Source organism: Homarus americanus, unplaced genomic scaffold (assembly GCF_018991925.1).
Source record: "Homarus americanus isolate GMGI-L3 unplaced genomic scaffold, GMGI_Hamer_2.0 scaffold14402, whole genome shotgun sequence".
Classification (NCBI taxonomy): Eukaryota; Metazoa; Arthropoda; class Malacostraca; order Decapoda; family Nephropidae; genus Homarus; species Homarus americanus.
In genome coordinates, this window is record NW_024756348.1 from 365,689 (window position 1) to 384,973 (window position 19,285).

At 42.9% G+C, this 19,285-nt stretch overlaps 1 protein-coding gene across 1 annotated transcript in view; it reads right to left on the reverse strand.

Moving 5' to 3' along the window:
• LOC121856761 (calcium-activated chloride channel regulator 2-like) overlaps positions 1-19,285 on the reverse strand; it is a gene marked incomplete at its 5' end in the record, with an annotated part of 44,238 nt that overhangs the window by 12,907 nt on the left and 12,046 nt on the right.

Below are 19,285 nucleotides of genomic sequence, written 5' to 3' on the forward strand. Positions count from 1 at the left end.
GCAATTAAGCATTAAGAAGGACTCTGGCAACGACCAGGTGCACTCTGGTAGATGAGGGAAGGTGTGGGTGCTGCCAGGGGCTCATTATCTCCGCCACCAACTCGTATTAACTCGTTGAAAACCTTGTAACTGGGAAGTAAGTTGCTGCCCACTCCTCTCCCGAGTCAAATTTACGCACTAATTTCATCCGTAGTTTTCACATCAAAAAAGTAATACCTTGATGAATACTAATTCTGAACCTTGTTTAGGGTTTATTCGTTATATGATGTATGAACTTTAAATTCAGGTATATTCTAAAGGCTCCTACTTATATTATTTTGACGAAACTAGAAACATGCCCTAACTATTCTGTATACCGATAACTTTATTTAAGAGAGAGAAAGGGGGAGAGGAAGGGAGGGAGACGAGATGGCTCAATATCCATTACAATTTGGAGACCATTTGAGAAAAGTGGCACTATTGATTGTCTGGTTCAATAACACGCATATAAAACTTGGCTGGATGGTAATGGCGGGCTGTGGGCGCCAGGTAAGTACTGCAATGAGAGGGAGCGGACGAGAGAATGTGTCCGTATTTCATAATATCCCCCAAAAGGAAAGTTATGGGCGCGGGCAGCCTCGATCCACCCATGATTCTTAAAGCTTCCGAGGTAAAAATTTTCCTCGTAACTTGTCAGGGATAAGGGACAGCATCTAGTTATGACAGTCTCCTGCAATTTGGACAAAGTCATCTTCACCACCGTCTTTTTTAATGTCGCAGGCAAAGTTAGACAGTTACATGTGTTTTAACCTTCCCAGCACCAGAGGGGAAAGAATTGTCATTAACATACGAATCTTTGAGAATTCAGCCCCCAGTATCACCCAGCCACACCTCGGACTGGTCGGCTCCCACCCCAATATACAGCACTAAACTTTCCCATCACCCTACTTTATACCTCAGCTGACTCCCTCCCTCCCTACCAGGCATTCATCACCACACACACACACACAGTCTTTCTCTCTTCCTTTCCATTATTCATTTATACGTGTGTGTGTGTGTGTGTGTGTGTGTGTGTGTGTGTGTGTGTGTGTGTGTGTGTGTGTGTGTGTGTGTGTGTGTGTGTGTGTGTGTGTGTGTGTGTGTGTGTGTGTGTGTGTGTCCCCACATCCCCTCACTGCTGGCCCATGTTGGGGGAGAGGGGAAGCATCCACAGCGCTCGCCAGGCCGCCAGACGCCACCAGCCATGCCTCAAATGGTCCAGATGTTTAGTAACTTGGCGAGGACGGGGCGGCGGCGTCATGGCTACTAGATAAGTCTTGCTCAAGTTTTGCAGAGTTGCAGGAGGATGTTGATATGTGCACACGCTGATAGGGGCGTGTCGAGCGTAAATGTAGCTGACTGGGGTACGTGTCCCTGGTGGGTGTGTCCCCTGTAGTTTACAAGTCCCCCCCAGGAGTTCACTTGTCCCCCCTCGGAGTTCGCATGTCCCCCAGGAGTTCACTTGCCCCCCCCTCCCCCCCAAGAGTTTACATGCCCCCCAGGAGTTCCCTTGTCCTCCCGGAGTTCACATGTCCCTCCGGAGTTCCATTGTCCCCCCCGGTTCCATTGTCCCCCCCGGAGTTCTCATGTCCCCCTGGAGTTTACTTGTCCCAAAGAGTTTACGCGTCCTGGAGTTTGTGTCCCCTCTGGTGGGTATATGTCCCTCTGGGCTGGGGTCTTAGCTGTGTATAAGGTTTCGGGTAGTCATACGCTTGGCAGCGCCGTGCGGGTGAATCACAGGGTCAGCCAGGGGAAGAGAAAAACCGCTCTTTTCTCTCACTTCCTAACATTTTATATTTTTCATGGGGATTAGCTCACCAGGGCACAGGTCACCGACCCACATCGGGGCCTGGGGAGGGATGCACTATAAATGAATACAGCAACGGAAAAATTAAAACAGATTGAGTGTGAAGCAATTTGTACTGTATGTTGTGTTGTCAAAGTAAGAGAAACAATTTTCGTGATGCCCTATGGCAGGTGGGTATACCATTAGCAACACATTATGCTTCCAGTATCTTCCCAGGCGGTGTACCTCCCTGTTTGATAGCTGCCTACTACCTACAAACTGCCCCCCCCCCTATCATCTTAGTTCTGGTACATAAAAGAGCTCGCCGTGTCAGGGATAATGACGTGGCTGGACAGGTTAATGTGTCTTGCTGTGTCAGAAGAGGTTGACCTGGCTCACTGTGTCGGAGGGGTTGGCCTGGTCGGACACCTCACAATCGTTGAGGCTGGTAGGGTCGGTCCGCTTAATAATTCATGTTTATCACGGCTGTAAAGTGTCTAACATTCCTGCACGCTATTATGTTCCAGCGAGATCCTCGTCCGCGGGTCGTCACCAGAGTCGTTTAGGCGAGTCCTACAACCGATGGCAGGTCGTCTTAAGAATCGTTTATCAGGGAGCCCTTCCACCGATTCGTCTGGGAGACATGTATTGGAGGGCGGGTCGTCTCGGTAATCGGGTATCGTTTCCGAGTCGCACAGAAAGCAGTTGTACTAAGGAACCATAATGTCTTGGTGGGTCGTTTCTAAGCGGGTCGTCTCAAGAGGTTGATAGAGGTGGGTCGTTCCTGAGAGGGTCGTGTGATGTCGATACAGTGGCAACATCGTATTGATTACTGAGGAGTTACCCTGTCGTGTTTTCAATTGTTCTATGACCTTATGAACTTGATACGGTAGTTGGCAACGATGATACGGGTCAGTTGTTATGTACATCATATCCAGATACTGTGTACGTTTTAGCTATCTTTTGTGTAAGTTTTAACCAGTTATTGTGGACGTTTTAGCCACCTGACGTGTTGTTTTGTGCAATTTTTTTTAGTACCAATTTAAGCCAGTCGTTGTGTACTTTTTATAAACCATCTGTTGTGTACTATAGACCAGCTGTTGTATCCCTTTATGCCACCATCTCCTGTATACTTTATAACGGGCTGTGTACATGTAAAAGTTGGTAAAGGGAAAGAAGCACCACAAGTATGATTTTTTTAAATATTTTAGTGGTTTTTACTTAAAGTTTTATACATTTTTGTTTTGTTTATCTTTTATGCTTTGTTTTTTGTCCCATTTATTTATTTATTTTTTTTTTTACACCGAGTTTTGACGAAGATTTTTGTTTACTCGAAATTTTACCGATACTTTTAAGTGTTATTTTAAATAAGTTTAATACAATTTCTTCGTTTCTTACGCTACTATTAAAAGCTACGGGAATGACGTTAGTGATACAATATTTATAAGACGATTTACAAGACAACGTAGTTCTGTGGCATTACGAGATCCTAAGTGAAGAACAGGATTTTTTACAAAGCACTTATTATATATAGAACGTATAAAAATATTACTCGAGGATTTGGCAAGAAGGGAGTGGAATGTCTTTCAATATAAAACAGTTTGATGAAAGTATAGTAATGTTTGAATGACTTATAAATATTGGTCCATTATTGATCTGCCACCTCGTGTGTTTATCAACAAATGCATTGCAAAGTTGACGGGGCATGAATTAATCTGTTTACCAATACTCTATAAAAATGATGACAATACTGTATTTTAGTTTTATTTTTTAACAATATTGATGACCATTTATCTATAAAAATTGGATTGTATAAAATGATGACAATACTGTATTTATTAACCAATATTGACCATTAAATTTATCGATGAGAATATTTATTGAGTGGCAGCGTAAAAAGTGACAAAACAGCCCAACAACACGAGGGCTGGCCAGAGGAATTTAGGCAGTCGATATGAAGAAAAGTGGTAGACAGACAGACGGTACAACTCACTTATCAGGGAGTTGTACCGTCTGGGTTGTCAGATCATGAGAGTGCGAGGCATAAAATGGACGCCGTGTGGTGTGGTCTCCCCCCCTCTTCAACGCTGGCTGGTCGTGAAAGTCGTACTGAGGCATAAGAGCTCTTCTATCGACCCTCAACGACCCTCCGCTTACTGTGATTTGCCTCCGGTGGTAACAAGGCTTTTAGTAGGTAGTTTGTGGGAGGGGGGGGGGGACTGTTACGGTCGATGACATGGTAGTGAGTTCATCCGGTCGAAGCCCTTGGAGTAGGTGGAGGGGTCTTTAATGTGAAGGGGTGGGGAGGGGGTCGTGAATGAGTGGAGGTGGAGGGGTCTTTAATGTGAAGGGGTGGGGAGGGGGTCGTGAATGAGTAGAGGTGGAGGGGTCTTTAATGTGAAGGGGTGGGGAGGGGGTCGTGAATGTTTCGATGGGAAGGAGAGGGGTAAGGATGAGGCCGTGTTGTGTGGGTTAGTAGCTGTTCACACACACACACACACACACACACAGCCCAAATAAAACAAATTATAAAACGCATTTTCCAAGTACCTGTAGTTAAGGGATTTTGAAATTCAGTTCTACAAAATACAGAGATATGGTAAACAACTTGAAACACACGTCTGAAATACATTTGAAAAGTGAGTAGAAAACAATAATTAGTTTATACTGTACAACACGCAGGCCGCCGTAGTTTCCACTTTTGACAGGAATCACGGCTCGGGTTCTCTAAGGTTCCTATGTAAAAAATTTATCGTTAATTAATGGGAATGTAAGAACTGCTCTAATTGGTCGACTGATGATAAAACGCGAAATCATATCCTTCGTCTGGTCATCCAAACTTATTCACTGAGACTCTACCTTAACTAAATACGTTCTCTCTTAACTGTGGGTAAAAGAACGTATAGTATCTAGTTAAGGCCTGGAGTGCGGTTTAGGTAAGGCGGTTGAGTGAATACATACCTCGCCGCCTCTACAACGGGGTCACTGGTTCTCCCACTAGTTCACCCAGCTGTGAATGGGTACTTAATTGTAGTCGGGGAAAGCGTCGGCGTTCGTAGTCCTGTGCCGGCCACGCTACTTCATCTACTGTAGTGTTGTGACGCCCCTGTAAACCCTTGGACACCGCCACACTCCTGCTTACTGGATGTTCCTCCTCTCACTGCTAGTACTTTCTTCACCCTCCCCCCCTCCTCCTTCCATTGGCCTCCTCTACCTCCTGCCATCCACCACTGAATTTAACGCCACTTTTACATACTTTCACATTTCATTTCCCTGTTATGATGCTCATGTGTGAAGAAAAGACTTAACAAGAGTAATTTTTGTGTGGACCACACTACCTGGTCCGATACGAGAAATTTTTTATTTTTATGTAAACGATAAACACCAATAAACGGAACCACCAGATGTCAAAATTCGTCATTATTTATTTATTTTCTATTAATTTATTTATTTTATTTATTTATTTATTTATTTTATTATTTTTTTTTGGGGGGGGGGGGTTAAGGATAACATGTTTTGTATATTTATCATGTGTGAAAGCTGACCTAACTATGGTAGTGTGTGCACTAGGAGGGAGGGAGGGAGGGACAAACATATGGAGGGAGGGGAGCCACTATAGGTATCCCATCTCCATTCGAAGGACCCAAATTAATCACCTTAGCGAGTCCTCACCAGACAGGTTATTCGCCCACACTGTCTGAAGACGATCAATCAATCACTAACCGATTTGAAAACTTGGAAGGTTATTTCCAGGGTAAGAAAAGTGAATTTGGGGAGGTTGAGTTTGGTCTTAAAACAAACTGTAGCAGCTGAGGTGATGGAGGAGCAGGGTGTCGGTCAGCTGCTGGTTGTGTCTAGGGCCCAATGGTGTCTTGTAATCGATGGATCAAACAGGTGTATGAAGGTTATGGTTGGTAGCTTAGCGGGGTGAAGTTCTTAGAATAAAATGTTGCGTTTTTCTCGTAGTCAGTCAATAGCAACTATGAACTGATCACCATTTATAACTTGATCATGTGTCGAGTTGATGATCCAGTTTGTTGTTTAAATGTCGTGTACGTAAAATCCAGTCACACACACCCACAGAACACACACACCACACACACACACCACACACACACAACACACACACACACAACACACACACCACACACACACACACACACACACACACACACACACACACACACACACACACACACACACACATAAGAACATAAGAACATAAGAAAATAAGGAGTCTGCAATAGGCCGGTTGGCCTGTGCATGGCAGCTCCTGTCGAGAGTTACTACCACTCTCTATCATCCATGAATCTATCTAGCCTCCTTTTGAAACTTTCCAGAGTTCCAGCACTTACTACAAAGTTGCTAAGCTTGTTCCACTCGTCCACCACCCTATTTGTGAACCAGTTTCTTCCTATCTCCCTCCTAAACCTAAACTTATCCAACTTGAATCCGTTGCTCCGAGTCCTATCCTGCTCGGATATTATAAGAACTTTATCTATATCCCCTTTATTGATTCCTTTCACCCACTTAAATACTTCTATCATATCTCCCCGCACTCTTCGTCTTTCTAGGGAATGCAAGTTAAGTTTCTTTAACCTATCCTGATATGGAAGGTTTCTAAGTCCCGGAATCATTTTTGTCATTCTTCGCTGCACCGACTCTAGTGAATTTATCCATTCTATAATAGGGGCACCAGAACTGAACCGCATAATCGAGGTGCGGCCTGACTAGCGCAAGATATAGTTGCAATAAGACCTCTGCACTCTTGTTACTTACACTTCTAGATATAAACCCAACACACACAACACACACACACACACAGAACACACACACAGAACACACACACACACACACACACACACACACAGAACACACACACACAGAACACACACACACAGAACACACACACACACACACAGAACACACACACACAGAACACACACACACACACACACACACAGAACACATACACACAACACATACACACAGAACACACACACAGAACACACACACACAGAACACACACACACAGAGCACACACAAAACACACACACAACACAACACACAAAACACCCTCAACTTTTAAGAGGAAGCGTTTCAAAGGTTAATACCGGATTAATTTTTCATGTTACCAGTTTAATTACAATATTAATCCTGTATAAATTTACGTTGTACACTGAAACAAATTTACTCGTTAACTCTGAAAGCTTCTGTACAATGTCACTGTTTACGTTATGGTTTGGATCACCTTTATTTCACCTTCAGATTAACCATTACAGCATTAACCTGATCTAACCTAACTTAACATAACTTTAATCGAACCTAACACAGCGTAACCTAACTTAATTTAATCCAATTTAACCCAACAATAATAATACTAACTTAACCTACCCCCAAGGTAGTGTTAGGGTGTTGGCTCATCAGAAGTAAGCGGTGGTTAGTCTTCACGCGAGCCTGTGGTTTTTCGTCTTATTGTAATGGGGTTTTGTGGTAAAGCCAGGAAATACACAACACGTTTTTTATCCACTTTATGGAAGGTACCAACTATAACACTGATAGAAATTGGAGTCTGGAGTTGACTTTTAATCTTCGTCCGACCTCTACCAAATTCAATACCTTTCTTGTTATGACACAGAGGGGGCTGATAGAGTATATTGGCTGAAGTGTTGAACGTTGGGGGAAACACAACAGAAGGAAACACGCAACAGAGAGGAGGCAAAGTTTAACCCAACTATTTCACATATTGGGAGAATTTTATCAAGTGAAACTAATAATCTGTTTGTGACATTTTCCAAGATATGACGATACAAGTTATAAACATAAAGACGGATAAAAAAAAAACCCACAATATATTCTAAGAAAACATAAAATAAGATATAAACTTTAATAGGTTTACCGATTTAAAAAAAAAACACAAAAACATATAGTAACTGTAATTTGGTGGGTTTAACGATAAAAGAAAATATAACTTTCACCATTGAGCAATTTCCTTATCAGTGGTCGAAGTGTCAATACCAGATATATTGACCATCGTGTCGTGTGGAGGAGGAATGTTTGACGTGGCGGCGGCGTTTTGGTTATGGCATTTCTCGGGAATTATTGGTGGGCGTGTGCTTATACTGCTGTCGTTCACTTCACACTACAGCCCTTCACTTCACACTACAGCCCTTCACTTCACACTACAGCCCTTCACTTCACACTACAGACCTTCACTTCACACTGCAGCCCTTCACTTCACACTACAGACCTTCACTTCACACTACAGCCCTTCACTTCACATTACAGACCTTCACTTCACACTACAGCCCTTCACTTCACACTACAGCCCTTCACTTCACACTACAGACCTTCACTTCACACTACAGCCCTTCACTTCACACTACAGCCCTTCACTTCACACTACAGACCTTCACTTCACACTACAGACCTTCACTTCACACTGCAGCCCTTCACTTCACACTACAGCCCTTCACTTCACACTACAGCCCTTCACTTCACACTACAGCCCTTCACACCACAGCCCCACCCTTTTTTTCCCTCTTGGACTATATTGGTTGGTTCACCTGACTACAATGAAACCTCTATTTAACGAACAACATAGAGATGAAAGTCCGTTATATCGATTGTCCGTTAGATATGAAACTCCCACCTAACGAACAACATAGAGATGAAAGTCCATTATATCGATTGTCCGTTTAGATATGAAACTCCCACCTGACGGATTATATGGAGATAGAAATGTACCTTACATAGACTGTTCCTTTACCTGGCAGAGGAGGGGGGGGGGTGGTAGCGTGACGTCACAGGTACAGGGGGGACGTTTTAAGGCTGTATTTTATTCTGGGACACAAAGGAAGGTCGGACTCAAGGTTATAGGACATGCAAGGGTCGGGTTGTATTATTCCTTAGCCTTAGCGTGTGAAATCGGAAATGTTGTTAGTAGTAAGGTGTTGTATATCGGCATTTTGTCTTGTAAAGTTTAACATCTTAGCAGTTTTATTATACGTAATCGGTTTATTTATTTTTTCTTAAGCAGAATTGAAATGAGATTTGTTTCCAATATTATTTTTAAAATCGTATGAGGACTAGGCCAACCTGAACTTATTTCACCTGAAGATTAACCATCCTAATCTACTCTACCCTACCTTAACCCCCTCCCCTCCCAGGTAACGTTAGGGTGGGTAATTTCAGGTGACGCAAACTAAGGTTTCTAATGCTTACGTGATCAATTTACATGGTGTACAGTGTAGGTGTAGTCAGTGTGTAAATCCATATGATCGGTGAGGCGAGGGGAGAAGAATCTGTGTGTGTGTTCTGACGGAGGCGATGACGGTGGCTAGCAAAGTGTTGGGCGTTATTCGCTTAGTAGCTGCCTGGGGTTCGATCGCTGATTAAAGTAATATCTCTTACTTTTTTTCTCTCCCTTTTATTGTCCAGTGTAAATATTATTCATCTAACAGGAAAATACCTTAAATGTATAATCAGTAAAAAAAAAAAAAATTTCTTTCACAGTGTATGAGTTTCGATTATCTGATGGCCTGAGACGACGTCGATCACAGGCGAGAGAGAGAATGCGAATGAGTTACTATTGTCATCAAAATGTTTACTGAAGAATGCCAGTGAAGGTTCTTTCAGCGCTGGGCAATTGTCACGCAACGTCCAAATGTATTTTTCATGCGGCGAAGCTCTTTGATTTCCCGGCATCTGTATTATGGTTTAAAAAAAATCCCCTTTTTTCCACGAGGCGAGATTGAAAGTGTCAAGAACAGTGAATAATTTCCCTCTCCCCCCTCTCACCCCCCTCTGCCCCTCTCTCTCCCCCCCTCTTTTCCCACCTTTACTCTCTCTCTCTCTCTCTCTCTCTCTGGTGTATATGACGACAGGGACGCGGATTGTGCCCATGTTTATATAGACTGGTTGTGAGGAGTGACAGCGTGTCCTTTTATGACCCCATACCGCGGCCCCTGTGGCTCGTGCACACACCGACTCTGTATACATCGGCTAGTGCACACCCCGACTCGTACACATCCCGACTCGTACACATCCTCACTCGACTCGTACATCCGGTAGACTCGTACACACCCTGACTCGTACACACCCCTGACTCACACACCCGACTCGTACACACCCTGACCCATCTGTACACACCCTGACTCGTACACATCCCGACTCGTACACACCCCGACTCGTACACACCCCGACTCGTACACACCCCGACTCGTACACACCCTGGGTCGTGCACAACATTCAAGCTTCTCTCATTGTTTTTATATTTTAATCAGTTCAACTGGTCGGGTAAAATATTATGCCCGTAAACAATAGATACAGTAAACATATTTAAGGGAAACATTTGGTTCTGTATGACACTCACTCTTGTTACAAACACTAACGGTAACATTATATTTTTTTCTGTATACAATTTTTTCTAAACATTGCGTAAAAATATCCTTGAATATTATAAACATTCTTAAGTAATAACATCTAAAGATTCTAAACATATAAGTAGATATTACGAATTCCCTGAATGTTTGATATCATAGTTTATAAAAAAAAACACATATTTAAACATCATTCCAAAACAGTTCCATAAACACCACTAACACGGTAAAAACCCATAAACATAGCCATAACATTACGGTTAACATCGATAAAAACAATTATATAAACATCAGTAATAGTCCGTCGTAAACATAAGACATTTCAATATAATTTAAACCCAACTTTTGTAAACATCAGTATTCAACATAGCACAGGTAATGAAACATATCAATATCCTAAACATCATTAATCTATCTATATAAAACAAACAGGCCTAAACATCTCTCTCCAGCAAACGACTGAATAAACCCACCTTCCTGAACATTACAACAAGTTAAACATTATCCTAATAACGGGCTAAACATCCCTGCGTCACCATAAAACACACACACACACACACACACACATATACCTAAACAGAGGCACTTCAACACGGCAGTAGCTAACATTGGTGGAGAGTACGCAGTCGGTATCCATGTGTCACAGAAATTGCATAATGAATTAAATTAAATGTGTTAACTGACCCGTTTATTCACACGCCTGCTGGTAGTGTGAGGGAGAGTCGAGTGAGGAATGAGAGTGAGTGTGTGGGGTGAGAGAAGGATGAGAGTGAGGGAGAGAGAGCATGGTGAGGAGTGAGGGATAGAGGGAGTGAGGGGTGAGACAGGAGGGTAGAAGTGTGGTATAAGGCGAGGAGGAGAGTGAAGGAGGTCGTGAGGAGTGAGGGAGTGAAGGATAAAAATGATGTTAGTAGTGAGGGAGTTAAGTGAGGAATGAGAAGTGGAGGGAGACGATGAGGGAAGTGTGAGAGAGTTGAAAGGAAGGAAGGAAGGAAGGAGTTTTTTTTAGTTTAACAAATTTATTGACAAAGCTTGCAGTACAGTTTGCCTATTCTGAGTAATTCAGTCAGGTCTTGACACTGAGGGTGGTATCACTTCTCACTGCCACGCAGGACAGAGGGAGGGAGTGTTAGGGGAAGAGTGTAGGAATGGGAGACGGGTGAATGTTAATATGAGAGAGAGAGAGAGAGAGAGAGAGAGAGAGAGAGAGAGAGAGAGAGAGAGAGTTCGTCCTAGCAGTTTCAAAGTTTTATGGTTACCTAATAATAATAATAATGTATATAAGTAAAGGCAAGGGGTTAAAGTTAATCTCAGCGCCCCCGGGTAATTCGTCTTTTACACCCCAGTAACAGCTCTTGAAGTAGGGCACTAAATTCTGGTGAGGTAGCCAGCGACGACACACACACTGACCAGTCTCTCCTGCCTCAACCATCTCAAGAGTTAGTCGAGGGTGAGCTTAATGAGGGTGTAACTTAACACGAGAGAGAGAGAGAGAGAGAGAGATTCAGTAAAATCACCGTACAAGTTTACATTGATTAATTATGTATACAAACAACGCAGGTATTCAACTAACAAAGACATAATCGTCTATAATTTACAACGATACCTTTACCTGTGCTTATTTACTTTATAAAAATGAGACATAACCAGAATAATGAATGGTAATTAGCGACATGTCGGAGCTCTGGAACCACCAGAAGGTTCACGACTCATTCTGGTCACATCATCTTAATATGGTGTATTTTTGGTTGGTTTTAGTCATTCTAGTTCTCGTGTTTTCATAACCGACTGATGGATGATTTTCGTGCTTAAGGGATCTCTCTCTCTCTCTCTCTCCAACTCAAGTGTGACCTAATTTTGGTCAATCTTGTTTGTTTTTTTAATACTAAACCCCTTCATTGCAAACATTATCAGTGTGAAGCAGGTGATATTTCTACTTAACATACTGTACTGGGTAGCTGTACTTCTAACAGCGTACGACTAGAGGCGCCGGACATTTTACTGAGTCATGTTTAAAAATTTAAGGTGTGGGTCAGGTGTTGACCCCACACGTTACACCGTAAACCACTATTACACTCACCTGACTACTGCCAGGTGCGGTTTCGTGACCACACACACCCCACGGGGCTTCCCCTGTTGACCCGGGGCCAACATCCGAATTACTGATTTCTCGTAAAAACGCACATTTTCCGACATTTTAGTGCCACGAAGAGGTTAAACATGATTACTCAGGTAGATTGCCCTGTGTAAATAGACATGATATTATTATTTTATATATTCGGTATATTTGTTTATGAGTTGAGAAAAATCTTCAGGGTTGATATATATTGAGTGGTTCTTAATCGGTAAAGTGCTCCATGTTATAAGCCTGTCATTTTCCGGGCGTTCTAAACTTACTGCTGTTTACTGTTCTTAAGTTTAGAGATTAGATATAAGAGAGTTATTGTACTTAAACATGCAAGCACACAAACTTCACCTACGCATTACATACAAACAAACACAAAGCTCACGCACACATTCCATCCTAAATACAAGCAAACAAAACACACATTTATGTATTCGTCTGTTAATCAACTCACCTCACCTAACGCTAAACTCACCTCACCTAACGCTAAACTCACCTCACCTAACGCTAAACTCACCTCACCTCACGCTAAACTCACCTCACCTCACCTCACGCTAAACTCACCTCACCTCACGCTAAACTCACCTCACCTCACGCTAAACTCACCTCACCTAACGCTGAACTCACCTCACCTTTTTTTAAAGTTACACACTTACCAGCCAATCACTCTTGAGAGACTAGTTAATTATAAAAAAAAAGTTAAAAAGCAATAAATTTCACCTAGACTTTACCTTAATTAACTAGAAACGTTCACTTTAGCACCAGTTAGGAGCCAAGAGTTATCTCCCGTAACTTGATATGCTCCGCCAGTGAATGTATCTAGTTAAGGTCGAGTCTCAAGTGTAATATTGATGTCAATTTCGGAATGTTGTATTTGTGTTTTTAGATTAATCGGTTACTTACAGTTAAATTATATATAAAAATTTGATTTATAGTGTGGAAGGAAAATCGCAGACATTTTAATCGCCATCTCTATGTAACCCTAAATCCTCCCTTCTCCCCTTCCTCTCTACCTACCTAGTCGACGAATTCTTTCTGACCTCAACTGTACATTCTTTAATCTTTATTTTCGAGTAATGTTTATCAGGCAAAATTTTTAAGTATTTTTACTATAAATTATCTTAGAGAAGGAAGAGAAAACGTAAGAATAATATGGGAGAAGATAAAATAAGAGGAGAATGAACATAATGAGAAAGGCAAGGAAGGAAGAGAGAAAGTAGGAATAACAGGAGACTTACGGAGTGTAAAGACAGGTAGCGCAGGAAGAGGAGGAAATGAAAAACGTGTAGTGACTGGAAGGAGGTGAGGAAGAGGGTGAAGAGGAAAAAGATGAGGTATTATATAGAACAAGGACACACACACACACACACACACACATGCACGCACGCTCTCTCCACCCTGGAAATGCCATCCCTCAGTGACCTCCACCACCAAGCACTAGCAAGGTTTGGTAGTGGACTTCTGCACCATCCTTGTCATCGCCGCCACCTGCTACCGGCAGTCCCCCACCCACCTCGCGCAGGCCGCCACTACAACAAAATTCAGCTCATAAGAGCCCGCACCGATAGATATAAGAATAGCACCATCCCATCTATTGTTTAAATCATAAACAACTTCTAACTTATGTATTGTACAGCCCTGTAAATGTATTCAACGCATATCATTATGTCTAAATCAAATGTAAGTTTGTATATTTTCAGCCACCGGCTGCAACTCTTTTAATAAACCGTTTATTATTATTACACACACCCACATAATATTTCACAAGGAGGATTCAGAATATCAAGTTACAATTACAACATTCATTTCATAATAACTGTACCGGGTAAATATGGAGGATTTTCCCGGTGTGGTTTAACATTATGACCTCAGTTTATTCGTGAGTGTAGAGAGGTGAACTGGCACTATTTCACGGTTGTAGATTCTAGTAATTCGAGCAAAATTCCGACTCGTGAAGATGTCGATTTGTAGAGATTCTGATTCGTCAAAAAAAGTCCATTCGCTGTTATTTCGATTCATTAAAATTCGAATTCGTGTTTATTTCGGTTCATGAGAATTGTGGTGGGTCATCTGGTGTGGCCGTGTATGTTCCACTCGTGTGTTTGATGGACTGATACAAATTACCACAAGCTCAGCACTCTTAATGTTTACGGGCACACACACACACACACACAAATCCAGACACAATAAATCCCCCAGACAGACACATACATACAGGCAGACAACAAAATCCAGGCAGTGACAACAAGCCCAAGGTATAATGACCCAGTGTTCAGCGGGCGAATTAGAACCTAACTAAACCTCGCCCACACCAAGGCAAAGAATATAAATGCGCAAGTGGGTGAACCATAACACTCGAGCCCGGTGCACCGACAGGTAGTAAACGGGGTAATTGGTCGAGGCTGGTAATTTGGGCGTGGTTTCATTACGACAGGTTGAGCCAGTGACACCTGCCCCCCTCTCTGCACCTTCACCTTCCTCCTTCCTCTCCACCACCATTATCTGTCTTCCCCTCTCCACCACTATCTTCCCCCCCCCCTCCCTCCACTACCGCTACCTGCCCCCTTCCCCATGACTATCTCTCCTTCTCCACCACCACCACCACCACCACTATCTACCCCCCTCCACCACCGCTACCTGCCCCCTTCCCCTCCACCATTATCTGCCCTCCCCTCTCCACCACTATCTCCCCCTCTCTCCACCACTTTCTCCCCCCTCCACCAAGACCACCCTTTCTCTGTTAATAGCCTCATCATTATGCACACTCTTTATTGAGAAGTATAAGTACGGGTGGATATAAATCAGGTACAGGTGCAGTAATTCCCACGGGGGTGACGGTATTATACACATGATAACTTTTACCTAGATGGGAGTAGAAAGGTACCTGAAAGCTACTTAACCTGGTCATTTACATAGACTACTGTAATTAGTCCGGTGTACAAGTAATCTCTTCATACAGATTCGTATACAGTTATTATTATCTTCAATGGCTAGATAACTCGGTAGGGTTCACACATGTATGTACACAACTAGATATACATAGACATATAGCCATATCTACCCGGGTATTATGCACACACCTACGTATAACCATAGACCTACATGCCTAAATGTATGTGTTCCGACGGGGCTGTGTATTCATTCGTTCGTACCGCTTAGACCTTTGGGGGTACTTCTGAGGGGATAAAGATGCTAAATGAGTTTGGTAGCTCCTCCTCTGAAACCAGCAACAAACTCCATGGCCGTCTGCTATTGGTCAAGAAAGTAAGAGGATTTTTCTCATTGGTCCACAAGTTTGCTGCTTAGTTTCATGGGCAGCTGTGATAGGTGGAGCATCACGAGAGGCGCTGACGTGGCAAGCTGTCACTGGCAAGCCGTTGAATAAAAGAAACGTGAAGCGTACGAGTCGGAAACGAAGTGTACTTACCGAGGCGGCTCAGACCCAAAGCTCGCCATAATCGGTTTATATAAATTCCCTCTAAACACGTCCCCAGCGCCGTGTGGTATATTTCTTGATGCTACCTTACCTAATGACGTGCAACGTGTGTTTTGAGCCCTCCAGCTAAGGCGATTTAATTTTTCTCTCAAATGTATAATTTAAAACCATATTAACGATAATGTGATATATCCTGAAATAAAGTAAAAACGGGTTTTGTGAAAATGTGGACTTTAATGATATATTCTAATGAAGTGAAATTTGTTAACATCCAGATGACGTTTTCGTAGCTGGACTGTAGTAGATGATATTGTTGGTCCTTAACGCTCGTCTATAAAAATTCCATACCCTCGTAATAAAGACAATAGTGAAATGATGATGATGATAATAGTAAAGAAAATGGAAAATCTTAATAATTTGAATACTACTACTAATAAAATAACATTATTCACGTACGTTTAATAGTCAAAAGGAGAGACAGGTTGAAGCACCAAACACTCCGCCTCCATCATAGTCTCAACATATTACACTATACCTGACGCTTCGTGACCTCACCAGTCGGGGCGGGATTTGACCCCCAGAGATGAACTGTGTTGATCATCCTCACTGATTATCATCATAGAGCCGTGACACACATTATACATACATACATACATACATAAAATGAGTATATGCAACACATATACGTCCATACACAATATTTTCTCATAAATATTTACATACATATTTTAAGTACAACACTACACACATACGCACGCACATACATTTACAAATATATGTAATGATTGAACACCCTAACGTTACCTCTCTCTCTATCACTGGCTCAACAACACCCCTGAACCCCTGAACCCCTGAAGTTGTCCCTCAAAACAAGTATTCCTCGCCGCCCGACTGTCATGGTGGCGCTGCTGTTATCTGGTGAGGGCCGGCCATTACTTGTCTCCCGGGAAATTAATCACACTCCAAACAGGCGATCAGGTGACGCCTTCCCCTCCCCCCGACACTGATAATTAACAAGGCTTCCTTCCTGTCACCGGGCGGATAAGAAGGGTGGGCCAGCGTGTACAAAGGTGGGTCAGCGTGTACAAAGGTGGGCCAGAGTGTACAAAGGTGGACCAGCGTGTACACAGATGTACCAACACGTACACAGGTGGACCAGTGTGTACACAGATGTACCAACACGTACACAGGTGGGCCAGCGTGTACACAAGTGGACCAGTGTTTACAAAGGTGGACCCGTGTGTACACAGATGCACCAACACGTACACAGGTGGGCCAGCGTGTACACAAGTGGACCAGTGTTTACAAAGGTGGACCCGTGTGTACACAGATGCACCAACACGTACACAGGTGGGCCAGCGTGTACACAAGTGGACCAGTGTTTACAAAGGTGGACTCGTGTGTACACAGATGCACCAACACGTACACAGGTGGGCCAGCGTGTACACAAGTGGACCAGTGTTTACAAAGGTGGACCCGTGTGTACACAGATGCACCAACACGTACACAGGTGGACCAGCGAGTACAAAGTTAGACCAGCTTGTACACAGGTCGATCAGCGTGTACACAGACGCACTGTTAGAGGTAAACATCACCACCATCTTCAGCGCTCTCCTGGATTAGCCGTGATTACCTGATGGCGTGGTGTTCCCGTTGCTGTCAGGTAAATTTTGAAGCGGGTTTTTTTTTCATTATTTATTATTTATTTTAATTATTTATTTTATTTTATTATTAGGTTGGATGTCCTTCCTATCACCAAGCTGGTCTTACTGTGTGGCAATAATAGTTCATATACAATTACGCCGATATATTAATGGACTCTCCTACACACACACACACACACACACTCTCTCTCTCTCTCTCTCTCTCTCTCTCTCTCTCTCTCTCTCTCTCTCTCATTCCCATACCTATGCTCAGTTTTCACCTTCCCCTTTTCTCTCTCTTTAATCACCTTTCATCATCTCCCTCCCACTTCCACACACACACACACACACACACACACACACACACACACACACAATCTTAATTGATGCAGCATCCTGAGTAATTATTTCTTCGGGTGTTGGTGTTGGCTCTGAGGGAGAAGGAGGAGGAGGAGGAAGAGGTGGTGGGGAAAAGGGAGAAATAGAAAGGAAGGAGGGGAGGTAAGGAGAAGGGAGAGGTTAGGTGAGGAGAGTAGGAGGGAAGCGGAGAATTGAGGTGAGGTGAAGAGAGGAGGTGAGTAGAAGGGAAGAGGCGAGATTTGAAGGTAGGAAAAGAGAGGAGATTAGGAGAGGATATGGAAAGGTAGGAAGAGGAAGAATATAGATTGGAAACGGAGGAAGGAAGGAAGGAAGGAAGGAAGGGAGGGAGGGAGGGAGGATGGTTTATATAAGAAGAGAAGGTAGGAAGAGCAGTACATGGGAAAGAAGGAAGGTAGGAAAAAGCAAGAGATTGGAAGGAAGGAAGGAAGGAGAGAGGGGTAAGAGCATCTCCACCGGCCCCTTGATGCTGATTAAGTAAGGCCATAAATAATGTCCTGGTCATTACGGAGGCTGCCAGGTGGGAGACATTAGCAAGGGAAATATATAAGTATATAAATCGAGTAATGAGACCAGTTTGTGTCGTCTCGTGGGGATAAGGTCGAGGGTTAAGTCTCATCTCTTGTCTGTCTGTCTGTGTTGTTTTAAAGATTCCTCATATGTGGTCAAGGAAGTTAGTTGTCTGCCAGTCTATTGTCATCTATGTAGCTTTTTTTGAATACAGTTAAGTCAGTCTGTCTGTCTGTGTCTGTCTGTCTGTCTGTCTGTATCTGTCTGTCTGTCTGTCTGTCTCTTGTGTTTATAGCTTTCTTGTGGCATAGAGATAAAGTCAAATGTAGTTTATTTTCTGTTGTCATAGTCTGTGCTTCTTTTGTTTTCCCGTGGGACAGAGGCAAGATAAAATAAACCTGTCAAAAAAAAGAACACTTCATGGGAGAGAGAGAGAGAGAGACTCCACCGATGACTTACTGCTAATTTAAGACGAGGGCCTCCACCCTTCAGATATCTCAACGTCTTCAAGAAAAATGGCTGAAGTTATTGTGCCTTGCGCCTGCCTTCATCTCTCTCACTTTCTTTCGACCACTTTATCTAAACCTCTTCTGTATATAGATTTTTTTTTATTTTCTTTATTTCTTGAGCTGTCACTGTTTACCTATAGTAAGTCACGGGGTATTTTGTGTTACTGTACTTGTAAATATTTTTGAAAAGTCTTGGGTTGTCGTTGTCTCTCTCTCTCTCTCTCTCTCTCTCTCTCTCTCTCTCTCGTATTATCTTCTTTTCACTCCCTATCTTCTTTCTCTCTCTCTTTCTCTCTCTCGTATTATCTTCTTTCTCTCTCTCTCTCTCTCTCAGCCCTAACCTCTTCTCTTTTTCTCTTAACCTCCCGTCTTTCCTCCGTCGTTATCAGTCCCTTAATTTCTTCTTTCTCTGTTAGTCCCTTAACCTTTTGGGTACGAGGGGATTCTGTGTCAAAGTCTCCCAGCCCCTTACTTCACCCTATTTCCCTCTTCCCAGTCC